The 22,149-nt window shown below is 52.4% G+C and overlaps 25 non-coding genes and 9 pseudogenes across 25 annotated transcripts; all 34 read left to right on the top strand.

Moving 5' to 3' along the window:
* The first annotated feature begins 377 nt into the window (after positions 1-377).
* LOC138244320 (5S ribosomal RNA) lies at positions 378-496 on the top strand. The gene has a single exon (XR_011192933.1). It is a non-coding gene; the product is annotated as a 5S ribosomal RNA (ribosomal RNA).
* Positions 497-1,033: 537 nt separating this feature from the next.
* Positions 1,034-1,152, top strand: LOC138216973 (5S ribosomal RNA). Its single transcript, XR_011180686.1, has one exon. It is a non-coding gene; the product is annotated as a 5S ribosomal RNA (ribosomal RNA).
* Positions 1,153-1,689: 537 nt separating this feature from the next.
* LOC138218340 (5S ribosomal RNA) lies at positions 1,690-1,808 on the top strand (annotated as a pseudogene).
* A 533-nt stretch (positions 1,809-2,341) lies between these two features.
* On the top strand, positions 2,342-2,450 carry LOC138218896 (5S ribosomal RNA; annotated as a pseudogene).
* A 537-nt stretch (positions 2,451-2,987) lies between these two features.
* Positions 2,988-3,106, top strand: LOC138216348 (5S ribosomal RNA). Its single transcript, XR_011180059.1, has one exon. It is a non-coding gene; the product is annotated as a 5S ribosomal RNA (ribosomal RNA).
* A 537-nt stretch (positions 3,107-3,643) lies between these two features.
* LOC138219233 (5S ribosomal RNA) lies at positions 3,644-3,752 on the top strand (annotated as a pseudogene).
* A 537-nt stretch (positions 3,753-4,289) lies between these two features.
* Positions 4,290-4,408, top strand: LOC138217856 (5S ribosomal RNA). Its single transcript, XR_011181447.1, has one exon. It is a non-coding gene; the product is annotated as a 5S ribosomal RNA (ribosomal RNA).
* A 537-nt stretch (positions 4,409-4,945) lies between these two features.
* Positions 4,946-5,064, top strand: LOC138244319 (5S ribosomal RNA). The gene has a single exon (XR_011192932.1). It is a non-coding gene; the product is annotated as a 5S ribosomal RNA (ribosomal RNA).
* A 537-nt stretch (positions 5,065-5,601) lies between these two features.
* Positions 5,602-5,720, top strand: LOC138216972 (5S ribosomal RNA). The gene has a single exon (XR_011180685.1). It is a non-coding gene; the product is annotated as a 5S ribosomal RNA (ribosomal RNA).
* Positions 5,721-6,257: 537 nt separating this feature from the next.
* On the top strand, positions 6,258-6,376 carry LOC138218339 (5S ribosomal RNA; annotated as a pseudogene).
* Positions 6,377-6,909: 533 nt separating this feature from the next.
* Positions 6,910-7,028, top strand: LOC138244317 (5S ribosomal RNA). Its single transcript, XR_011192930.1, has one exon. It is a non-coding gene; the product is annotated as a 5S ribosomal RNA (ribosomal RNA).
* A 537-nt stretch (positions 7,029-7,565) lies between these two features.
* Positions 7,566-7,684, top strand: LOC138218338 (5S ribosomal RNA; annotated as a pseudogene).
* A 537-nt stretch (positions 7,685-8,221) lies between these two features.
* Positions 8,222-8,340, top strand: LOC138218305 (5S ribosomal RNA; annotated as a pseudogene).
* Positions 8,341-8,877: 537 nt separating this feature from the next.
* Positions 8,878-8,996, top strand: LOC138216942 (5S ribosomal RNA). Its single transcript, XR_011180655.1, has one exon. It is a non-coding gene; the product is annotated as a 5S ribosomal RNA (ribosomal RNA).
* A 537-nt stretch (positions 8,997-9,533) lies between these two features.
* Positions 9,534-9,652, top strand: LOC138244316 (5S ribosomal RNA). Its single transcript, XR_011192929.1, has one exon. It is a non-coding gene; the product is annotated as a 5S ribosomal RNA (ribosomal RNA).
* A 537-nt stretch (positions 9,653-10,189) lies between these two features.
* On the top strand, positions 10,190-10,308 carry LOC138218225 (5S ribosomal RNA; annotated as a pseudogene).
* A 537-nt stretch (positions 10,309-10,845) lies between these two features.
* LOC138244315 (5S ribosomal RNA) lies at positions 10,846-10,964 on the top strand. Its single transcript, XR_011192928.1, has one exon. It is a non-coding gene; the product is annotated as a 5S ribosomal RNA (ribosomal RNA).
* A 537-nt stretch (positions 10,965-11,501) lies between these two features.
* Positions 11,502-11,620, top strand: LOC138244746 (5S ribosomal RNA). Its single transcript, XR_011193361.1, has one exon. It is a non-coding gene; the product is annotated as a 5S ribosomal RNA (ribosomal RNA).
* A 538-nt stretch (positions 11,621-12,158) lies between these two features.
* Positions 12,159-12,277, top strand: LOC138216745 (5S ribosomal RNA). The gene has a single exon (XR_011180457.1). It is a non-coding gene; the product is annotated as a 5S ribosomal RNA (ribosomal RNA).
* Positions 12,278-12,814: 537 nt separating this feature from the next.
* On the top strand, positions 12,815-12,931 carry LOC138219124 (5S ribosomal RNA; annotated as a pseudogene).
* Positions 12,932-13,468: 537 nt separating this feature from the next.
* On the top strand, positions 13,469-13,587 carry LOC138216870 (5S ribosomal RNA). The gene has a single exon (XR_011180583.1). It is a non-coding gene; the product is annotated as a 5S ribosomal RNA (ribosomal RNA).
* Positions 13,588-14,124: 537 nt separating this feature from the next.
* Positions 14,125-14,243, top strand: LOC138245134 (5S ribosomal RNA). The gene has a single exon (XR_011193748.1). It is a non-coding gene; the product is annotated as a 5S ribosomal RNA (ribosomal RNA).
* A 537-nt stretch (positions 14,244-14,780) lies between these two features.
* On the top strand, positions 14,781-14,899 carry LOC138216825 (5S ribosomal RNA). Its single transcript, XR_011180537.1, has one exon. It is a non-coding gene; the product is annotated as a 5S ribosomal RNA (ribosomal RNA).
* A 537-nt stretch (positions 14,900-15,436) lies between these two features.
* On the top strand, positions 15,437-15,555 carry LOC138244947 (5S ribosomal RNA). The gene has a single exon (XR_011193564.1). It is a non-coding gene; the product is annotated as a 5S ribosomal RNA (ribosomal RNA).
* Positions 15,556-16,092: 537 nt separating this feature from the next.
* Positions 16,093-16,211, top strand: LOC138245244 (5S ribosomal RNA). The gene has a single exon (XR_011193856.1). It is a non-coding gene; the product is annotated as a 5S ribosomal RNA (ribosomal RNA).
* Positions 16,212-16,748: 537 nt separating this feature from the next.
* LOC138244314 (5S ribosomal RNA) lies at positions 16,749-16,867 on the top strand. Its single transcript, XR_011192927.1, has one exon. It is a non-coding gene; the product is annotated as a 5S ribosomal RNA (ribosomal RNA).
* A 537-nt stretch (positions 16,868-17,404) lies between these two features.
* On the top strand, positions 17,405-17,523 carry LOC138216383 (5S ribosomal RNA). The gene has a single exon (XR_011180095.1). It is a non-coding gene; the product is annotated as a 5S ribosomal RNA (ribosomal RNA).
* A 537-nt stretch (positions 17,524-18,060) lies between these two features.
* LOC138218956 (5S ribosomal RNA) lies at positions 18,061-18,169 on the top strand (annotated as a pseudogene).
* A 537-nt stretch (positions 18,170-18,706) lies between these two features.
* LOC138244313 (5S ribosomal RNA) lies at positions 18,707-18,825 on the top strand. The gene has a single exon (XR_011192926.1). It is a non-coding gene; the product is annotated as a 5S ribosomal RNA (ribosomal RNA).
* Positions 18,826-19,362: 537 nt separating this feature from the next.
* LOC138216526 (5S ribosomal RNA) lies at positions 19,363-19,481 on the top strand. The gene has a single exon (XR_011180238.1). It is a non-coding gene; the product is annotated as a 5S ribosomal RNA (ribosomal RNA).
* Positions 19,482-20,018: 537 nt separating this feature from the next.
* LOC138217164 (5S ribosomal RNA) lies at positions 20,019-20,137 on the top strand. The gene has a single exon (XR_011180876.1). It is a non-coding gene; the product is annotated as a 5S ribosomal RNA (ribosomal RNA).
* Positions 20,138-20,674: 537 nt separating this feature from the next.
* LOC138244312 (5S ribosomal RNA) lies at positions 20,675-20,793 on the top strand. Its single transcript, XR_011192925.1, has one exon. It is a non-coding gene; the product is annotated as a 5S ribosomal RNA (ribosomal RNA).
* Positions 20,794-21,330: 537 nt separating this feature from the next.
* LOC138216931 (5S ribosomal RNA) lies at positions 21,331-21,449 on the top strand. The gene has a single exon (XR_011180644.1). It is a non-coding gene; the product is annotated as a 5S ribosomal RNA (ribosomal RNA).
* A 537-nt stretch (positions 21,450-21,986) lies between these two features.
* LOC138217283 (5S ribosomal RNA) lies at positions 21,987-22,105 on the top strand. Its single transcript, XR_011180995.1, has one exon. It is a non-coding gene; the product is annotated as a 5S ribosomal RNA (ribosomal RNA).
* Positions 22,106-22,149: the final 44 nt, after the last annotated feature.

Here is a 22,149-nt window from a genome sequence, read left to right as displayed (position 1 = left end):
GTCCGCAAAGGATCGAGGAAAGGTTTATCGCCAGCTGAAAAGAGAAACAGCGCTTTGGCTGTGGAGACTTGTTCGGCTGGCGTTCGGAGAGTCGCGTTTTTCAGAATTGTATTGAGATCGTTTTCCACAGAGCTCAGATGTCAAAGCACAGCAGCAGCTCTCCACAGCGATCCTCTATAGCGCCCTTTCTCCCGCAGCTCCGTCCTCATTGGAAGGAAGCAAGAGTGAAAGGCTGAAGTGAAATAGAGCGGGGACGAAGGCAGTGAAGAGAGAGAACGTGGGAAGAAGAGAAAAACGCAAGTGAAAAAGAGCAGCGTCATAAAAGAGGTGACGGAGCTGTCCTCTCAATAAGAAGGGTGCCAGCGAGCCTTCCTCTCGCTTACGGCCACACCCCCTTGAGCACGCCTGATCTCGTCTGATCTCGGAAGCTAAACAGGGATGGGCCTGGTTAGTACTTGGATGGGAGACCGCCTGGGAATACCAGGTGCTGTAAGCTTTTAAGCGCAGGAGGCGCCCTATCCCCGCTCGCTCGCTCATTCCCCTGTTCACACGTGCAGTGCGGCTTGTCCGTCTGTTTATTTGTCAGCTTTGGCGAGACACGGGTGCTTGTGTATTAGCGTGAGCGTTTTTTATTCTGATCAGGAACAGTTTTACAAGTCCGCAAAGGATCGAGGAAAGGTTTATCGCCAGCTGAAAAGAGACACAGCGCTTCGGCTGTGGAGACTTGTTCGGCTGGCGTTCGGAGAGTCGCGTTTTTCAGAATTGTATTGAGATCGTTTTCCACAGAGCTCAGATGTCAAAGCACAGCAGCAGCTCTCCACAGCGATCATTTATAGCGCCCTTTCTCCCGCAGCTCCGTCCTCATTGGAAGGAAGCAAGAGTGAAAGGCTGAAGTGAAATAGAGCGGGGACGAAGGCAGTGAAGAGAGAGAACGTGGGAAGAAGAGAAAAACGCAAGGGAAAAAAAGCAGCGTCGTAAAAGAGGTGACGGAGCTGTCCTCTCAATAAGAAGGGTGCCAGCGAGCCTCGATCTCGCTTACGGCCACACCCCCTTGAGCACGCCTGATCTCATCTGATCTCGGAAGCTAAACAGGGATGTGCCTGGTTAGTACTTGGATGGGAGACCGCCTGGGAATACCAGGTGCTGTAAGCTTTTAAGCGCAGGAGGCGCCCTATCCCCGCTCGCTCGCTCATTCCCCTGTTCACACGTGCAGTGCGGCTTGTCCGTCTGTTTATTTGTCAGCTTTGGCGAGACACGGGTGCTTGTGTATTAGCGTGAGCGTTTTTTATTCTGATCAGGAACAGTTTTACAAGTCCGCAAAGGATCGAGGAAAGGTTTATCGCCAGCTGAAAAGAGACACAGCGCTTCGGCTGTGGAGACTTGTTCGGCTGGCGTTCGGAGAGTCGCGTTTTTCAGAATTGTATTGAGATCGTTTTCCACAGAGCTCAGATGTCAAAGCACAGCAGCAGCTCTCCACAGCGATCCTCTATAGCGCCCTTCCTCCCGCAGCTCCGTCCTCATTGGAAGGAAGCAAGAGTGAAAGGCTGAAGTGAAATAGAGCGGGGACGAAGGCAGTGAAGAGAGAGAACGTGGGAAGAAGAGAAAAACGCAAGGGAAAAAAAGCAGCGTCGTAAAAGAGGTGACGGAGCTGTCCTCTCAATAAGAAGGGTGCCAGCGAGCCTTGCTCTCCCTTATGGCCACACCCCCTTGAGCACGCCTGATCTCGTCTGATCTCGGAAGCTAAACAGGGATGGGCTTGGTTAGTACTTGGATGGGAGACCGCCTGGGAATACCAGGTGCTGTGAGCTTTTAAGCGCAGGAGGCGCTCTATCCCCGCTCGCTCGCTCATTCCCCTGTTCACACGTGCAGTGCGGCTTGTCCGTCTGTTTGTCAGCTTTGGCGAGACACGGGTGCTTGTGTATTAGCGTGAGCGTTTTTTATTCTGATCAGGAACAGTTTTACAAGTCCGCAAAGGATCGAGGAAAGGTTTATCGCCAACTGAAAAGAGACACAGCGCTTCGGCTGTGGAGACTTGTTCGGCTGGCGTTCGGAGAGTCGCGTTTTTCAGAATTGTATTGAGATCGTTTTCCACAGAGCTCAGATGTCAAAGCACAGCAGCAGCTCTCCACAGTGATCCTCTATAGCGCCCTTTCTCCCGCAGCTCCGTCCTCATTGGAAGGAAGCAAGAGTGAAAGGCTGAAGTGAAATAGAGCGGGGACGAAGGCAGTGAAGAGAGAGAACGTGGGAAGAAGAGAAAAACGCAAGGGAAAAATAGCAGCGTCGTAAAAGAGGTGACGGAGCTGTCCTCTCAATAAGAAGGGTGACAGCGAGCCTTGCTCTCGCTTACAGCCACACCCCCTTGAGCACGCCTGATCTCGGAAGCTAAACAGGGATGGGCCTGGTTAGTACTTGGATGGGAGACCGCCTGGGAATACCAGGTGCTGTAAGCTTTTAAGCGCAGGAGGCGCCCTATCCCCGCTCGCTCGCTCATTCCCCTGTTCACACGTGCAGTGCCGCTTGTCCGTCTGTTTATTTGTCAGCTTTGGCGAGACACGGGTGCTTGTGTATTAGCGTGAGCGTTTTTTATTCTGATCAGGAACAGTTTAACAAGTCCGCAAAGGATCGAGGAAAGGTTTATCGCCAGCTGAAAAGAGACACAGCGCTTCGGCTGTGGAGACTTGTTCGGCTGGCGTTCGGAGAGTCGCGTTTTTCAGAATTGTATTGAGATCGTTTTCAACAGAGCTCAGATGTCAAAGCACAGCAGCAGCTCTCCACAGCGATCCTCTATAGCGCCCTTTCTCCCGCAGCTCCGTCCTCATTGGAAGGAAGCAAGAGTGAAAGGCTGAAGTGAAATAGAGCGGGGACGAAGGCAGTGAAGAGAGAGAACGTGGGAAGAAGAGAAAAACGCAAGGGAAAAATAGCAGCGTCGTAAAAGAGGTGACGGAGCTGTCCTCTCAATAAGAAGGGTGACAGCGAGCCTTGCTCTCGCTTACGGCCACACCCCCTTGAGCACGCCTGATCTCGTCTGATCTCGGAAGCTAAACAGGGATGGGCCTGGTTAGTACTTGGATGGGAGACCGCCTGGGAATACCAGGTGCTGTTAGCTTTTAAGCGCAGGAGGCGCCCTATCCCCGCTCGCTCGCTCATTCCCCTGTTCACACGTGCAGTGCGGCTTGTCCGTCTGTTTATTTGTCAGCTTTGGCGAGACACGGGTGCTTGTGTATTAGCGTGAGCGTTTTTTATTCTGATCAGGAACAGTTTTACAAGTCCGCAAAGGATCGAGGAAAGGTTTATCGCCAGCTGAAAAGAGACACAGCGCTTCGGCTGTGGAGACTTGTTCGGCTGGCGTTCGGAGAGTCGCGTTTTTCAGAATTGTATTGAGATCGTTTTCCACAGAGCTCAGATGTCAAAGCACAGCAGCAGCTCTCCACAGCGATCCTCTATAGCGCCCTTTCTCCCGCAGCTCCGTCTTCATTGGAAGGAAGCAAAAGTGAAAGGCTGAAGTGAAATAGAGCGGGGACGAAGGCAGTGAAGAGAGAGAACGTGGGAAGAAGAGAAAAACGCAAGGGAAAAAAAGCAGCGTCGAAAAAGAGGTGACGGAGCTGTCCTCTCAATAAGAAGGGTGCCAGCGAACCTTGCTCTTGCTTACGGCCACACCCCCTTGAGCACGCCTGATCTCGTCAGCTAAACAGGGATGGGCCTGGTTAGTACTTGGATGGGAGACCGCCTGGGAATACCAGGTGCTGCAAGCTTTTAAGCGCAGGAGGCGCCCTATCCCCGCTCGCTCGCTCATTCCCCTGTTCACACGTGCAGTGCGGCTTGTCCGTCTGTTTATTTGTTAGCTTTGGCGAGACACGGGTGCTTGTGTATTAGCGTGAGCGTTTTTTATTCTGATCAGGAACAGTTTAACAAGTCCGCAAAGAATCGAGGAAAGGTTTATCGCCAGCTGAAAAGAGACACAGCGCTTCGGCTGTGGAGACTTGTTCGGCTGGCGTTCGGAGAGTCGCGTTTCTCAGAATTGTATTGAGATCGTTTTCCACAGAGCTCAGATGTCAAAGCACAGCAGCAGCTCTCCACAGCGATCCTCTATAGCGCCCTTTCTCCCGCAGCTCCGTCCTCATTGGAAGGAAGCAAGAGTGAAAGGCTGAAGTGAAATAGAGCGGGGACGAAGGCAGTGAAGAGAGAGAACGTGGGAAGAAGAGAAAAACGCAAGGGAAAAAAAGCAGCGTCGTAAAAGAGGTGACGGAGCTGTCCTCTCAATAAGAAGGGTGCCAGTGAGCCTTGCTCTCGCTTACAGCCACACCCCCTTGAGCACGCCTGATCTCATCTGATCTCGGAAGCTAAACAGGGATGGGCCTGGTTAGTACTTGGATGGGAGACCGCCTGGGAATACCAGGTGCTGTAAGCTTTTAAGCGCAGGAGGCGCCCTATCCCCGCTCGCTCGCTCATTCCCCTGTTCACACGTGCAGTGCGGCTTGTCCGTCTGTTTATTTGTCAGCTTTGGCGAGACACGGGTGCTTGTGTATTAGCGTGAGCGTTTTTTATTCTGATCAGGAACAGTTTTACAAGTCCGCAAAGGATCGAGGAAAGGTTTATCGCCAGCTGAAAAGAGAAACAGCGCTTTGGCTGTGGAGACTTGTTCGGCTGGCGTTCGGAGAGTCGCGTTTTTCAGAATTGTATTGAGATCGTTTTCCACAGAGCTCAGATGTCAAAGCACAGCAGCAGCTCTCCACAGCGATCCTCTATAGCGCCCTTTCTCCCGCAGCTCCGTCCTCATTGGAAGGAAGCAAGAGTGAAAGGCTGAAGTGAAATAGAGCGGGGACGAAGGCAGTGAAGAGAGAGAACGTGGGAAGAAGAGAAAAACGCAAGTGAAAAAGAGCAGCGTCATAAAAGAGGTGACGGAGCTGTCCTCTCAATAAGAAGGGTGCCAGCGAGCCTTCCTCTCGCTTACGGCCACACCCCCTTGAGCACGCCTGATCTCGTCTGATCTCGGAAGCTAAACAGGGATGGGCCTGGTTAGTACTTGGATGGGAGACCGCCTGGGAATACCAGGTGCTGTAAGCTTTTAAGCGCAGGAGGCGCCCTATCCCCGCTCGCTCGCTCATTCCCCTGTTCACACGTGCAGTGCGGCTTGTCCGTCTGTTTATTTGTCAGCTTTGGCGAGACACGGGTGCTTGTGTATTAGCGTGAGCGTTTTTTATTCTGATCAGGAACAGTTTTACAAGTCCGCAAAGGATCGAGGAAAGGTTTATCGCCAGCTGAAAAGAGACACAGCGCTTCGGCTGTGGAGACTTGTTCGGCTGGCGTTCGGAGAGTCGCGTTTTTCAGAATTGTATTGAGATCGTTTTCCACAGAGCTCAGATGTCAAAGCACAGCAGCAGCTCTCCACAGCGATCATTTATAGCGCCCTTTCTCCCGCAGCTCCGTCCTCATTGGAAGGAAGCAAGAGTGAAAGGCTGAAGTGAAATAGAGCGGGGACGAAGGCAGTGAAGAGAGAGAACGTGGGAAGAAGAGAAAAACGCAAGGGAAAAAAAGCAGCGTCGTAAAAGAGGTGACGGAGCTGTCCTCTCAATAAGAAGGGTGCCAGCGAGCCTCGATCTCGCTTACGGCCACACCCCCTTGAGCACGCCTGATCTCATCTGATCTCGGAAGCTAAACAGGGATGTGCCTGGTTAGTACTTGGATGGGAGACCGCCTGGGAATACCAGGTGCTGTAAGCTTTTAAGCGCAGGAGGCGCCCTATCCCCGCTCGCTCGCTCATTCCCCTGTTCACACGTGCAGTGCGGCTTGTCCGTCTGTTTATTTGTCAGCTTTGGCGAGACACGGGTGCTTGTGTATTAGCGTGAGCGTTTTTTATTCTGATCAGGAACAGTTTTACAAGTCCGCAAAGGATCGAGGAAAGGTTTATCGCCAGCTGAAAAGAGACACAGCGCTTCGGCTGTGGAGACTTGTTCGGCTGGCGTTCGGAGAGTCGCGTTTTTCAGAATTGTATTGAGATCGTTTTCCACAGAGCTCAGATGTCAAAGCACAGCAGCAGCTCTCCACAGCGATCCTCTATAGCGCCCTTCCTCCCGCAGCTCCGTCCTCATTGGAAGGAAGCAAGAGTGAAAGGCTGAAGTGAAATAGAGCGGGGACGAAGGCAGTGAAGAGAGAGAACGTGGGAAGAAGAGAAAAACGCAAGGGAAAAAAAGCAGCGTCGTAAAAGAGGTGACGGAGCTGTCCTCTCAATAAGAAGGGTGCCAGCGAGCCTTGCTCTCCCTTATGGCCACACCCCCTTGAGCACGCCTGATCTCGTCTGATCTCGGAAGCTAAACAGGGATGGGCTTGGTTAGTACTTGGATGGGAGACCGCCTGGGAATACCAGGTGCTGTGAGCTTTTAAGCGCAGGAGGCGCTCTATCCCCGCTCGCTCGCTCATTCCCCTGTTCACACGTGCAGTGCGGCTTGTCCGTCTGTTTGTCAGCTTTGGCGAGACACGGGTGCTTGTGTATTAGCGTGAGCGTTTTTTATTCTGATCAGGAACAGTTTTACAAGTCCGCAAAGGATCGAGGAAAGGTTTATCGCCAACTGAAAAGAGACACAGCGCTTCGGCTGTGGAGACTTGTTCGGCTGGCGTTCGGAGAGTCGCGTTTTTCAGAATTGTATTGAGATCGTTTTCCACAGAGCTCAGATGTCAAAGCACAGCAGCAGCTCTCCACAGTGATCCTCTATAGCGCCCTTTCTCCCGCAGCTCCGTCCTCATTGGAAGGAAGCAAGAGTGAAAGGCTGAAGTGAAATAGAGCGGGGACGAAGGCAGTGAAGAGAGAGAACGTGGGAAGAAGAGAAAAACGCAAGAGAAAAAAAGCAGCGTCGTAAAAGAGGTGACGGAGCTGTCCTCTCAATAAGAAGGGTGCCAGCGAGCCTTGCTCTCGCTTACGGCCACACCCCCTTGAGCACGCCTGATCTCGTCTGATCTCGGAAGCTAAACAGGGATGGGCCTGGTTAGTACTTGGATGGGAGACCGCCTGGGAATACCAGGTGCTGTAAGCTTTTAAGCGCAGGAGGCGCCCTATCCCCGCTCGCTCGCTCATTCCCCTGTTCACACGTGCAGTGCGGCTTGTCCGTCTGTTTATTTGTCAGCTTTGGCGAGACACGGGTGCTTGTGTATTAGCGTGAGCGTTTTTTATTCTGATCAGGAACAGTTTTACAAGTCCGCAAAGGATCGAGGAAAGGTTTATCGCCAGCTGAAAAGAGACACAGCGCTTCGGCTGTGGAGACTTGTTCGGCTGGCGTTCGGAGAGTCGCGTTTTTCAGAATTGTATTGAGATCGTTTTCCACAGAGCTCAGATGTCAAAGCACAGCAGCAGCTCTCCACAGCGATCCTCTATAGCGCCCTTCCTCCCGCAGCTCCGTCCTCATTGGAAGGAAGCAAGAGTGAAAGGCTGAAGTGAAATTGAGCGGGGACGAAGGCAGTGAAGAGAGAGAACGTGGGAAGAAGAGAAAAACGCAAGGGAAAAAAAGCAGCGTCGTAAAAGAGGTGACGGAGCTGTCCTCTCAATAAGAAGGGTGCCAGCGAGCCTTGCTCTCCCTTATGGCCACACCCCCTTGAGCACGCCTGATCTCGTCTGATCTCGGAAGCTAAACAGGGATGGGCTTGGTTAGTACTTGGATGGGAGACCGCCTGGGAATACCAGGTGCTGTGAGCTTTTAAGCGCAGGAGGCGCTCTATCCCCGCTCGCTCGCTCATTCCCCTGTTCACACGTGCAGTGCGGCTTGTCCGTCTGTTTATTTGTCAGCTTTGGCGAGACACGGGTGCTTGTGTATTAGCGTGAGCGTTTTTTATTCTGATCAGGAACAGTTTAACAAGTCCGCAAAGAATCGAGGAAAGGTTTATCGCCAGCTGAAAAGAGACACAGCGCTTCGGCTGTGGAGACTTGTTCGGCTGGCGTTCGGAGAGTCGCGTTTTTCAGAATTGTATTGAGATCGTTTTCCACAGAGCTCAGATGTCAAAGCACAGCAGCAGCTCTCCACAGCGATCCTCTATAGCGCCCTTTCTCCCGCAGCTCCGTCCTCATTGGAAGGAAGCAAGAGTGAAAGGCTGAAGTGAAATAGAGCGGGGACGAAGGCAGTGAAGAGAGAGAACGTGGGAAGAAGAGAAAAACGCAAGGGAAAAAAAGCAGCGTCGTAAAAGAGGTGACGGAGCTGTCCTCTCAATAAGAAGGGTGCCAGCGAGCCTTGCTCTCGCTTACGGCCACACCCCCTTGAGCACGCCTGATCTCGTCTGATCTCGGAAGCTAAACAGGGATGGGCCTGGTTAGTACGTGGATGTGAGACCACCTGGGAATACCAGGTGCTGTAAGCTTTTAAGCGCAGGAGGCGCCCTATCCCCGCTCGCTCGCTCATTCCCCTGTTCACACGTGCAGTGCGGCTTGTCCGTCTGTTTATTTGTCAGCTTTGGCAAGACACGGGTGCTTGTGTATTAGCGTGAGCGTTTTTTATTCTGATCATGAACAGTTTAACAAGTCCGCAAAGGATCGAGGAAAGGTTTATCGCCAGCTGAAAAGAGACACAGCGCTTCGGCTGTGGAGACTTGTTCGGCTGGCGTTCGGAGAGTCGCGTTTTTCAGAATTGTATTGAGATCGTTTTCCACAGAGCTCAGATGTCAAAGCACAGCAGCAGCTCTCCACAGCGATCCTCTATAGCGCCCTTTCTCCCGCAGCTCCGTCCTCATTGGAAGGAAGCAAGAGTGAAAGGCTGAAGTGAAATAGAGCGGGGACGAAGGCAGTGAAGAGAGAGAACGTGGGAAGAAGAGAAAAACGCAAGGGAAAAAAAGCAGCGTCGTAAAAGAGGTGACGGAGCTGTCCTCTCAATAAGAAGGGTGCCAGCGAGCCTTGCTCTCGCTTACGGCCACACCCCCTTGAGCACGCCTGATCTCATCTGATCTCGGAAGCTAAACAGGGATGGGCCTGGTTAGTACTTGGATGGGAGACCGCCTGGGAATACCAGGTGCTGTAAGCTTTTAAGCGCAGGAGGCGCCCTATCCCCGCTCGCTGGCTCATTCCCCTGTTCACACGTGCAGTGCGGCTTGTCCGTCTGTTTATTTGTCAGCTTTGGCGAGACACGGGTGCTTGTGTATTAGCGTGAGCGTTTTTTATTCTGATCAGGAACAGTTTTACAAGTCCGCAAAGAATCGAGGAAAGGTTTATCGCCAGCTGAAAAGAGACACAGCGCTTCGGCTGTGGAGACTTGTTCGGCTGGCGTTCGGAGAGTCGCGTTTTTCAGAATTGTATTGAGATCGTTTTCCACAGAGCTCAGATGTCAAAGCACAGCAGCAGCTCTCCACAGCGATCCTCTATAGCGCCCTTTCTCCCGCAGCTCCGTCCTCATTGGAAGGAAGCAAGAGTGAAAGGCTGAAGTGAAATAGAGCGGGGAGGAAGGCAGTGAAGAGAGAGAACGTGGGAAGAAGAGAAAAACGCAAGGGAAAAAGAGCAGCGTCGTAAAAGAGGTGACAGAGCTGTCCTCTCAATAAGAAGGGTGCCAGCGAGCCTTGCTCTCGCTTACGGCCACACCCCCTTGAGCACGCCTGATCTCGTCTGATCTCGGAAGCTAAACAGGGATGGGCCTGGTTAGTACTTGGATGGGAGACCGCCTGGGAATACCAGGTGCTGTAAGCTTTTAAGCGCAGGAGGCGCCCTATCCCCGCTCGCTCGCTCATTCCCCTGTTCACACGTGCAGTGCGGCTTGTCCGTCTCTTTATTTGTCAGCTTTGGCGAGACACGGGTGCTTGTGTATTAGCGTGAGCGTTTTTTATTCTGATCAGGAACAGTTTTACAAGTCCGCAAAGGATCGAGGAAAGGTTTATCGCCAGCTGAAAAGAGACACAGCGCTTCGGCTGTGGAGACTTGTTCGGCTGGCGTTCGGAGAGTCGCGTTTTTCAGAATTGTATTGAGATCGTTTTCCACAGAGCTCAGATGTCAAAGCACAGCAGCAGCTCTCCACAGCGATCCTCTATAGCGCCCTTTCTCCCGCAGCTCCGTCCTCATTGGAAGGAAGCAAGAGTGAAAGGCTGAAGTGAAATAGAGCGGGGACGAAGGCAGTGAAGAGAGAGAACGTGGGAAGAAGAGAAAAACGCAAGGGAAAAAGAGCAGCGTCGTAAAAGAGGTGACGGAGCTGTCCTCTCAATAAGAAGGGTGCCAGCGAGCCTTGCTCTTGCTTATGGCCACACCCCCTTGAGCACGCCTGATCTCGTCTGATCTCGGAAGCTAAACAGGGATGGGCCTGGTTAGTACGTGGAGGGGAGACCACCTGGGAATACCAGGTGCTGTAAGCTTTTAAGCGCAGGAGGCGCCCTATCCCCGCTCGCTCGCTCATTCCCCTGTTCACACGTGCAGTGCGGCTTGTCCGTCTGTTTATTTGTCAGCTTTGGCGAGACACGGGTGCTTGTGTATTAGCGTGAGCGTTTTTTATTCTGATCAGGAACAGTTTAACAAGTCCGCAAAGAATCGAGGAAAGGTTTATCGCCAGCTGAAAAGAGACACAGCGCTTCGGCTGTGGAGACTTGTTCGGCTGGCGTTCGGAGAGTCGCGTTTTTCAGAATTGTATTGAGATCGTTTTCCACAGAGCTCAGATGTCAAAGCACAGCAGCAGCTCTCCACAGCGATCCTCTATAGCGCCCTTTCTCCCGCAGCTCCGTCCTCATTGGAAGGAAGCAAGAGTGAAAGGCTGAAGTGAAATAGAGCAGGGACGAAGGCAGTGAAGAGAGAGAACGTGGGAAGAAGAGAAAAACGCAAGGGAAAAAAAGCAGCGTCGATAAAGAGGTGACGGAGCTGTCCTCTCAATAAGAAGGGTGCCAGCGAACCTTGCTCTTGCTTACGGCCACACCCCCTTGAGCACGCCTGATCTCGTCTGATCTCGGAAGCTAAACAGGGATGGGCCTGGTTAGTACTTGGATGGGAGACCGCCTGGGAATACCAGGTGCTGTAAGCTTTTAAGCGCAGGAGGCGCCCTATCCCCGCTCGCTCGCTCATTCCCCTGTTCACACGTGCAGTGCGGCTTGTCCGTCTCTTTATTTGTCAGCTTTGGCGAGACACGGGTGCTTGTGTATTAGCGTGAGCGTTTTTTATTCTGATCAGGAACAGTTTTACAAGTCCGCAAAGGATCGAGGAAAGGTTTATCGCCAGCTGAAAAGAGACACAGCGCTTCGGCTGTGGAGACTTGTTCGGCTGGCGTTCGGAGAGTCGCGTTTCTCAGAATTGTATTGAGATCGTTTTCCTCAGAGCTCAGATGTCAAAGCACAGCAGCAGCTCTCCACAGCGATCCTCTATAGCGCCCTTTCTCCCGCAGCTCCGTCCTCATTGGAAGGAAGCAAGAGTGAAAGGCTGAAGTGAAATAGAGCGGGGACGAAGGCAGTGAAGAGAGAGAACGTGGGAAGAAGAGAAAAACGCAAGGGAAAAAAAGCAGCGTCGTAAAAGAGGTGACGGAGATGTCCTCTCAATAAGAAGGGTGCCAGCGAGCCTTGCTCTCGCTTACGGCCACACCCCCTTGAGCACTCCTGATCTCGTCTGATCTCGGAAGCTAAACAGGGATGGGCCTGGTTAGTACTTGGATGGGAGACCGCCTGGGAATACCAGGTGCTGTAAGCTTTTTAGCGCAGGAGGCGCCCTATCCCCGCTCGCTCGCTCATTCCCCTGTTCATACGTGCAGTGCGGCTTGTCCGTCTGTTTATTTGTCAGCTTTGGCGAGACACGGGTGCTTGTGTATTAGCGTGAGCGTTTTTTATTCTGATCAGGAACAGTTTAACAAGTCCGCAAAGGATCGAGGAAAGGTTTATCGCCAGCTGAAAAGAGACACAGCGCTTCGGCTGTGGAGACTTGTTCGGCTGGCGTTCGGAGAGTCGCGTTTTTCAGAATTGTATTGAGATCGTTTTCCACAGAGCTCAGATGTCAAAGCACAGCAGCAGCTCTCCACAGCGATCCTCTATAGCGCCCTTTCTCCCGCAGCTCCGTCCTCATTGGAAGGAAGCAAGAGTGAAAGGCTGAAGTGAAATAGAGCGGGGACGAAGGCAGTGAAGAGAGAGAACGTGGGAAGAAGAGAAAAACGCAAGGGAAAAAAAAGCAGCGTCGTAAAAGAGGTGACGGAGCTGTCCTCTCAATAAGAAGGGTGCCAGCGAGCCTTGCTCTCGCTTACGGCCACACCCCCTTGAGCACGCCTGATCTCGTCTGATCTCGGAAGCTAAACAGGGGTGGGCCTGGTTAGTACTTGGATGGGAGACCGCCCGGGAATACCAGGTGCTGTAAGCGTTTAAGCGCAGGAGGCGCCCTATCCCCGCTCGCTCACTCATTCCCCTGTTCACACGTGCAGTGTGGCTTGTCCGTCTGTTTATTTGTCAGCTTTGGCGAGACACGGGTGCTTGTGTATTAGCGTGAGCGTTTTTTATTCTGATCAGGAACAGTTTTACAATTCCGCAAAGGATCGAGGAAAGGTTTATCGCCAGCTGAAAAGAGACACAGCGCTTCGGCTGTGGAGACTTGTTCGGCTGGCGTTCGGAGAGTCGCGTTTTTCAGAATTGTATTGAGATCGTTTTCCACAGAGCTCAGATGTCAAAGCACAGCAGCAGCTCTCCACAGCGATCCTCTATAGCGCCCTTTCTCCCGCAGCTCCGTCCTCATTGGAAGGAAGCAAGAGTGAAAGGCTGAAGTGAAATAGAGCGGGGACGAAGGCAGTGAAGAGAGAGAACGTGGGAAGAAGAGAAAAACGCAAGGGAAAAAAAGCAGCGTCGTAAAAGAGGTGACGGAGCTGTCCTCTCAATTAGAAGGGTGCCAGCGAGCCTTGCTCTCGCTTACGGCCACACCCCCTTGAGCACGCCTGATCTTGTCTGATCTCGGAAGCTAAACAGGGATGGCTTGTTAGTACTTGGATGGGAGACCGCCTGGGAATACCAGGTGCTGTAAGCTTTTAAGCGCAGGAGGCGCCCTATCCCCGCTCGCTCGCTCATTCCCCTGTTCACACGTGCAGTGTGGCTTGTCCGTCTGTTTATTTGTCAGCTTTGGCGAGACACGGGTGCTTGTGTATTAGCGTGAGCGTTTTTTATTCTGATCAGGAACAGTTTTACAAGTCCGCAAAGGATCGAGGAAAGGTTTATCGCCAGCTGAAAAGAGACACAGCGCTTCGGCTGTGGAGACTTGTTCGGCTGGCGTTCGGAGAGTCGCGTTTTTCAGAATTGTATTGAGATCGTTTTCCACAGAGCTCAGATGTCAAAGCACAGCAGCAGCTCTCCACAGCGATCCTCTATAGCGCCCTTTCTCCCGCAGCTCCGTCCTCATTGGAAGGAAGCAAGAGTTAAAGGCTGAAGTGAAATAGAGCGGGGACGAAGGCAGTGAAGAGAGAGAACGTGGGAAGAAGAGAAAAACGCAAGGGAAAAAAAGCAGCGTCGTAAAAGAGGTGACGGAGCTGTCCTCTCAATTAGAAGGGTGCCAGCGAGCCTTGCTCTCGCTTACGGCCACACCCCCTTGAGCACGCCTGATCTTGTCTGATCTCGGAAGCTAAACAGGGATGGGCCTGGTTAGTACTTGGATGGGAGACCGCCTGGGAATACCAGGTGCTGTAAGCTTTTAAGCGCAGGAGGCGCCCTATCCCCGCTCGCTCGCTCATTCCCCTGTTCACACGTGCAGTGCGGCTTGTCCGTCTGTTTATTTGTCAGCTTTGGCGAGACACGGGTGCTTGTGTATTAGCGTGAGCGTTTTTTATTCTGATCAGGAACAGTTTAACAAGTCCGCAAAGAATCGAGGGAAGGTTTATCGCCAGCTGAATAGAGACACAGCGCTTCGGCTGTGGAGACTTGTTCGGCTGGCGTTCGGAGAGTCGCGTTTTTCAGAATTGTATTGAGATCGTTTTCCACAGAGCTCAGATGTCAAAGCACAGCAGCAGCTCTCCACAGCGATCCTCTATAGCGCCCTTTCTCCCGCAGCTCCGTCCTCATTGGAAGGAAGCAAGAGTGAAAGGCTGAAGTGAAATAGAGCGGGGACGAAGGCAGTGAAGAGAGAGAACGTGGGAAGAAGAGAAAAACGCAAGGGAAAAAAAGCAGCGTCGTAAAAGAGGTGACGGAGCTGTCCTCTCAATAAGAAGGGTGCCAGCGAGCCTTGATCTCGCTTACGGCCACACCCCCTTGAGCACACCTGATCTCGTCTGATCTCGGAAGCTAAACAGGGATGGGCCTGGTTAGTACTTGGATGGGAGACCGCCTGGGAATACCAGGTGCTGTAAGCTTTTAAGCGCAGGAGGCGCCCTATCCCCGCTCGCTCGCTCATTCCCCTGTTCACACGTGCAGTGCGGCTTGTCCGTCTGTTTATTTGTCAGCTTTGGCGAGACGCGGGTGCTTGTGTATTAGCGTGAGCGTTTTTTATTCTGATCATGAACAGTTTTACAAGTCCGCAAAGGATCGAGGAAAGGTTTATCGCCAGCTGAAAAGAGACACAGCGCTTCGGCTGTGGAGACTTGTTCGGCTGGCGTTCGGAGAGTCGCGTTTTTCAGAATTGTATTGAGATCGTTTTCCACAGAGCTCAGATGTCAAAGCACAGCAGCAGCTCTCCACAGCGATCCTCTATAGCGCCCTTTCTCCCGCAGCTCCGTCCTCATTGGAAGGAAGCAAGAGTGAAAGGCTGAAGTGAAATAGAGCGGGGACGAAGGCAGTGAAGAGAGAGAACGTGGGAAGAAGAGAAAAACGCAAGGGAAAAAAAGCAGCGTCGTAAAAGAGGTGACGGAGCTGTCCTCTCAATAAGAAGGGTGCCAGCGAGCCTTGCTCTCCCTTACGGCCACACCCCCTTGAGCACGCCTGATCTCGTCTGATCTCGGAAGCTAAACAGGGATGGGCCTGGTTAGTACTTGGATGGGAGACCGCCTGGGAATACCAGGTGCTGTAAGCTTTTAAGCGCAGGAGGCGCCCTATCCCCGCTCGCTCGCTCATTCCCCTGTTCACACGTGCAGTGCGGCTTGTCCGTCTGTTTATTTGTCAGCTTTGGCGAGACACGGGTGCTTGTGTATTAGCGTGAGCGTTTTTTATTCTGATCAGGAACAGTTTAACAAGTCCGCAAAGGATCGAGGAAAGGTTTATCGCCAGCTGAAAAGAGACACAGCGCTTCGGCTGTGGAGACTTGTTCGGCTGGCGTTCGGAGAGTCGCGTTTTTCAGAATTGTATTGAGATCGTTTTCCACAGAGCTCAGATGTCAAAGCACAGCAGCAGCTCTCCACAGCGATCCTCTATAGCGCCCTTTCTCCCGCAGCTCCGTCCTCATTGGAAGGAAGCAAGAGTGAAAGGCTGAAGTGAAATAGAGCGGGGACGAAGGCAGTGAAGAGAGAGAACGTGGGAAGAAGAGAAAAACGCAAGGGAAAAAAAGCAGCGTCGTAAAAGAGGTGACGGAGCTGTCCTCTCAATAAGAAGGGTGCCAGCGAGCCTTGCTCTCGCTTACGGCCACACCACCTTGAGCATGCCTGATCTCGTCTGATCTCGGAAGCTAAACAGGGATGGGCCTGGTTAGTACTTGGATGGGAGACCGCCTGAGAATACCAGGTGCTGTAAGCTTTTAAGCACAGGAGGCGCCCTATCCCCGCTCGCTCGCTCATTCCCCTGTTCACACGTGCAGTGCGGCTTGTCCGTCTCTTTATTTGTCAGCTTTGGCGAGACACGGGTGCTTGTGTATTAGCGTGAGCGTTTTTTATTCTGATCAGGAACAGTTTTACAAGTCCGCAAAGGATCGAGGAAAGGTTTATCGCCAGCTGAAAAGAGACACAGCGCTTCGGCTGTGGAGACTTGTTCGGCTGGCGTTCGGAGAGTCGCGTTTTTCAGAATTGTATTGAGATCGTTTTCCACAGAGCTCAGATGTCAAAGCACAGCAGCAGCTCTCCACAGCGATCCTCTATAGCGCCCTTTCTCCCGCAGCTCCGTCCTCATTGGAAGGAAGCAAGAGTGAAAGGCTGAAGTGAAATAGAGCGGGGACGAAGGCAGTGAAGAGAGAGAACGTGGGAAGAAGAGAAAAACGCAAGGGAAAAAAAGCAGCGTCGTAAAAGAGGTGACGGAGCTGTCCTCTCAATAAGAAGGGTGCCAGCGAGCCTTGCTCTCGCTTATGGCCACACCCCCTTGAGCACGCCTGATCTCGTCTGATCTCGGAAGCTAAACAGGGATGGGCCTGGTTAGTACTTGGATGGGAGACCGCCTGGGAATACCAGGTGCTGTAAGCTTTTAAGCGCAGGAGGCGCCCTATCCCCGCTCGCTCGCTCATTCCCCTGTTCACACGTGCAGTGCAGCTTGTCCGTCTGTTTATTTGTCAGCTTTGGCGAGACACGGGTGCTTGTGTATTAGCGTGAGCGTTTTTTATTCTGATCAGGAACAGTTTTACAAGTCCGCAAAGGATCGAGGAAAGGTTTATCGCCAGCTGAAAAGAGACACAGCGCTTCGGCTGTGGAGACTTGTTCGGCTGGCGTTCGGAGAGTCGCGTTTTTCAGAATTGTATTGAGATCGTTTTCCACAGAGCTCAGATGTCAAAGCACAGCAGCAGCTCTCCACAGCGATCCTCTATAGCGCCCTTTCTCCCGCAGCTCCGTCCTCATTGGAAGGAAGCAAGAGTGAAAGGCTGAAGTGAAATAGAGCGGGGATGAAGGCAGTGAAGAGAGAGAACGTGGGAAGAAGAGAAAAACGCAAGGGAAAAAAAGCAGCGTCGTAAAAGAGGTGACGGAGCTGTCCTCTCAATAAGAAGGGTGCCAGCGAGCCTTGCTCTCGCTTACGGCCACACCCCCTTGAGCACGCCTGATCTCGTCTGATCTCGGAAGCTAAACAGGGATGGGCCTGGTTAGTACTTGGATGGGAGACCGCCTGGGAATACCAGGTGCTGTAAGCTTTTAAGCGCAGGAGGCGCCCTATCCCCGCTCGCTCGCTCATTCCCCTGTTCACACGTGCAGTGCGGCTTGTCCGTCTGTTTATTTGTCAGCTTTGGCGAGACACGGGTGCTTGTGTATTAGCGTGAGCGTTTTTTATTCTGATCAGGAACAGTTTTACAAGTCCGCAAAGGATCGAGGAAAGGTTTATCGCCAGCTGAAAAGAGACACAGCGCTTCGGCTGTGGAGACTTGTTCGGCTGGCGTTCGGAGAGTCGCGTTTTTCAGAATTGTATTGAGATCGTTTTCAACAGAGCTCAGATGTCAAAGCACAGAAGCAGCTCTCCACAGCGATCCTCTATAGCGCCCTTTCTCCCGCAGCTCCGTCCTCATTGGAAGGAAGCAAGAGTGAAAGGCTGAAGTAAAATAGAGCGGGGACGAAGGCAGTGAAGAGAGAGAACGTGGGAAGAAGAGAAAAACGCAAGGGAAAAAAAGCAGCGTCGTAAAAGAGGTGACGGAGCTGTCCTCTCAATAAGAAGGGTGCCAGCGAGCCTTGCTCTCGCTTACGGCCACACCCCCTTGAGCACGCCTGATCTCGTCTGATCTCGAAAGCTAAACAGGGATGGGCCTGGTTAGTACTTGGATGGGAGACCGCCTGGGAATACCAGGTGCTGTAAGCTTTTAAGCGCAGGAGGCGCCCTATCCCTGCTCGCTCGCTCATTCCCCTGTTCACACGTGCAGTGCAGCTTGTCCGTCTGTTTATTTGTCAGCTTTGGCGAGACACGGGTGCTTGTGTATTAGCGTGAGCGTTTTTTATTCTGATCAGGAACAGTTTTACAAGTCCGCAAAGGATCGAGGAAAGGTTTATCGCCAGCTGAAAAGAGACACAGCGCTTCGGCTGTGGAGACTTGTTCGGCTGGCGTTCGGAGAGTCGCGTTTTTCAGAATTGTATTGAGATCGTTTTCCACAGAGCTCAGATGTCAAAGCACAGCAGCAGCTCTCCACAGCGATCCTCTATAGCGCCCTTTCTCCCGCAGCTCCGTCCTCATTGGAAGGAAGCAAGAGTGAAAGGCTGAAGTGAAATAGAGCGGGGACGAAGGCAGTGAAGAGAGAGAACGTGGGAAGAAGAGAAAAACGCAAGGGAAAAAAAGCAGCGTCGTAAAAGAGGTGACGGAGCTGTCCTCTCAATAAGAAGGGTGCCAGCAAGCCTTGCTCTCGCTTATGGCCACACCCCCTTGAGCACGCCTGATCTCGGAAGCTAAACAGGGATGGGCCTGGTTAGTACTTGGATGGGAGACCGCCTGGGAATACCAGGTGCTGTAAGCTTTTAAGCGCAGGAGGCGCCCTATCCCCGCTCGCTCGCTCATTCCCCTGTTCATACGTGCAGTGCGGCTTGTCCGTCTGTTTATTTGTCAGCTTTGGCGAGACACGGGTGCTTGTGTATTAGCGTGAGCGTTTTTTATTCTGATCAGGAACAGTTTAACAAGTCCGCAAAGGATCGAGGAAAGGTTTATCGCCAGCTGAAAAGAGACACAGCGCTTCGGCTGTGGAGACTTGTTCGGCTGGCGTTCGGAGAGTCGCGTTTTTCAGAATTGTATTGAGATCGTTTTCCACAGAGCTCAGATGTCAAAGCACAGCAGCAGCTCTCCACAGCGATCCTCTATAGCGCCCTTTCTCCCGCAGCTCCGTCCTCATTGGAAGGAAGCAAGAGTGAAAGGCTGAAGTGAAATAGAGCGGGGACGAAGGCAGTGAAGAGAGAGAACGTGGGAAGAAGAGAAAAACGCAAGGGAAAAAAAGCAGCGTCGTAAAAGAGGTGACGGAGCTGTCCTCTCAATAAGAAGGGTGCCAGCGAGCCTTGCTCTCGCTTACGGCCACACCCCCTTGAGCACGCCTGATCTCGTCTGATCTCGGAAGCTAAACAGGGATGGGCCTGGTTAGTACTTGGATGGGAGACCGCCTGGGAATACCAGGTGCTGTAAGCTTTTAAGCGCAGGAGGCGCCCTATCCCCGCTCGCTCGCTCATTCCCCTGTTCACACGTGCAGTGCGGCTTGTCCATCTGTTTATTTGTCAGCTTTGGCGAGACACGGGTGCTTGTGTATTAGCGTGAGCGTTTTTTATTCTGATCAGGAACAGTTTAACAAGTCCGCAAAGGATCGAGGAAAGGTTTATCGCCAGCTGAAAAGAGACACAGCGCTTCGGCTGTGGAGACTTGTTCGGCTGGCGTTCGGAGAGTCGCGTTTTTCAGAATTGTATTGAGATCGTTTTCCACAGAGCTCAGATGTCAAAGCACAGCAGCAGCTCTCCACAGCGATCCTCTATAGCGCCCTTTCTCCCGCAGCTCCGTCCTCATTGGAAGGAAGCAAGAGTGAAAGGCTGAAGTGAAATAGAGCGGGGACGAAGGCAGTGAAGAGAGAGAACGTGGGAAGAAGAGAAAAACGCAAGGGAAAAAAAGCAGCGTCGTAAAAGAGGTGACGGAGCTGTCCTCTCAATAAGAAGGGTGCCAGCGAGCCTTGCTCTCGCTTACGGCCACACCCCCTTGAGCACGCCTGATCTCATCTGATCTCGGAAACTAAACAGGGATGGGCCTGGTTAGTACTTGGATGGGAGACCGCCTGGGAATACCAGGTGCTGTAAGCTTTTAAGCGCAGGAGGCGCCCTATCCCCGCTCGCTCGCTCATTAAACTGTTCACACGTGCAGTGCGGCTTGTCCGTCTGTTTATTTGTCAGCTTTGGCGAGACACGGGTGCTTGTGTATTAGCGTGAGCGTTTTTTATTCTGATCAGGAACAGTTTTACAAGTCCGCAAAGGATCGAGGAAAGGTTTATCGCCAGCTGAAAAGAGACACAGCGCTTCGGCTGTGGAGACTTGTTCGGCTGGCGTTCGGAGAGTCGCGTTTTTCAGAATTGTATTGAGATCGTTTTCCACAGAGCTCAGATGTCAAAGCACAGCAGCAGCTCTCCACAGCGATCCTCTATAGCGCCCTTTCTCCCGCAGCTCCGTCCTCATTGGAAGGAAGCAAGAGTGAAAGGCTGAAGTGAAATAGAGCGGGGACGAAGGCAGTGAAGAGAGAGAACGTGGGAAGAAGAGAAAAACGCAAAGGAAAAAAAGCAGCGTCGTAAAAGAGGTGACGGAGCTGTCCTCTCAATAAGAAGGGTGCCAGCGAGCCTTGCTCTCGCTTACGGCCACACCCCCTTGAGCACGCCTGATCTCGTCTGATCTCGGAAGCTAAACAGGGATGAGCCTGGTTAGTACTTGGATGGGAGACCGCCTGGGAATACCAGGTGCTGTAAGCTTTTAAGCGCAGGAGGCGCCCTATCCCCGCTCGCTCGCTCATTCCCCTGTTCACACGTGCAGTGCGGCTTGTCCGTCTGTTTATTTGTCAGCTTTGGCGAGACACGGGTGCTTGTGTATTAGCGTGAGCGTTTTTTATTCTGATCAGGAACAGTTTTACAAGTCCGCAAAGGATCGAGGAAAGGTTTATCGCCAGCTGAAAAGAGACACAGCGCTTCGAATGTGGAGACTTGTTCGGCTGGCGTTCGGAGAGTCGCGTTTTTCAGAATTGTATTGAGATCGTTTTCCACAGAGCTCAGATGTCAAAGCACAGCAGCAGCTCTCCACAGCGATCCTCTATAGCGCCCTTTCTCCCGCAGCTCCGTCCTCATTGGAAGGAAGCAAAAGTGAAAGGCTGAAGTGAAATAGAGCGGGGACGAAGGCAGTGAAGAGAGAGAATGTGGGAAGAAGAGAAAAACGCAAGGGAAAAAAAGCAGCGTCGTAAAAGAGGTGACGGAGCTGTCCTCTCAATAAGAAGGGTGCCAGCGAGCTTTGCTCTCGCTTACGGCCACACCCCCTTGAGCACGCCTGATCTCGTCTGATCTCGGAAGCTAAACAGGGATGGGCCTGGTTAGTACTTGGATGGGAGACCGCCTGGGAATACCAGGTGCTGTAAGCTTTTAAGCGCAGGAGGCGCCCTATCCCCGCTCGCTCGCTCATTCCCCTGTTCACACGTGCAGTGCGGCTTGTCCATCTGTTTATTTGTCAGCTTTGGCGAGACACGGGTGCTTGTGTATTAGCGTGAGCGTTTTTTATTCTGATCATGAACAGTTTAACAAGTCCGCAAAGGATCGAGGAAAGGTTTATCGCCAGCTGAAAAGAGACACAGCGCTTCGGCTGTGGAGACTTGTTCGGCTGGCGTTCGGAGAGTCGCGTTTTTCAGAATTGTATTGAGATCGTTTTCCACAGAGCTCAGATGTCAAAGCACAGCAGCAGCTCTCCACAGCGATCCTCTATAGCGCCCTTTCTCCCGCAGCTCCGTCCTCATTGGAAGGAAGCAAGAGTGAAAGGCTGAAGTGAAATAGAGCGGGGACGAAGGCAGTGAAGAGAGAGAACGTGGGAAGAAGAGAAAAACGCAAGGGAAAAAAAGCAGCGTCGTAAAAGAGGTGACGGAGCTGTCCTCTCAATAAGAAGGGTGCCAGCGAGCCTTGCTCTCGCTTACGGCCACACCCCCTTGAGCACGCCTGATCTCATCTGATCTCGGAAGCTAAACAGGGATGGGCCTGGTTAGTACTTGGATGGGAGACCGCCTGGGAATACCAGGTGCTGTAAGCTTTTAAGCGCAGGAGGCGCCCTATCCCCGCTCGCTCGCTCATTCCCCTGTTCACACGTGCAGTGCGGCTTGTCCGTCTGTTTATTTGTCAGCTTTGGCGAGACACGGGTGCTTGTGTATTAGCGTGAGCGTTTTTTATTCTGATCAGGAACAGTTTTACAAGTCCGCAAAGGATCGAGGAAAGGTTTATCGCCAGCTGAAAAGAGACACAGCGCTTCGGCTGTGGAGACTTGTTCGGCTGGCGTTCGGAGAGTCGCGTTTTTCAGAATTGTATTGAGATCGTTTTCCACAGAGCTCAGATGTCAAAGCACAGCAGCAGCTCTCCACAGCGATCCTCTATAGCGCCCTTTCTCCCGCAGCTCCGTTATCATTGGAAGGAAGCAAGAGTGAAAGGCTGAAGTGAAATAGAGCGGGGACGAAGGCAGTGAAGAGAGAGAACGTGGGAAGAAGAGAAAAACGCAAGGGAAAAAAAGCAGCGTCGTAAAAGAGGTGACGGAGCTGTCCTCTCAATAAGAAGGGTGCCAGCGAGCCTTGCTCTCGCTTACGCCCACACCCCCTTGAGCACGCCTGATCTCGTCTGATCTCGGAAGCTAAACAGGGATGGGCCTGGTTAGTACTTGGATGGGAGACCGCCTGGGAATACCAGGTGCTGTAAGCTTTTAAGCGCAGGAGGCGCCCTATCCCCGCTCGCTCGCTCATTCC

Source organism: Lepisosteus oculatus, chromosome 14 (assembly GCF_040954835.1).
Source record: "Lepisosteus oculatus isolate fLepOcu1 chromosome 14, fLepOcu1.hap2, whole genome shotgun sequence".
NCBI classification, from domain to species: domain Eukaryota; kingdom Metazoa; phylum Chordata; class Actinopteri; order Semionotiformes; family Lepisosteidae; genus Lepisosteus; species Lepisosteus oculatus.
The sequence above is the reverse complement of the archived record's forward strand: the minus strand, read 5'-3'. Positions and strand labels throughout refer to the sequence as shown.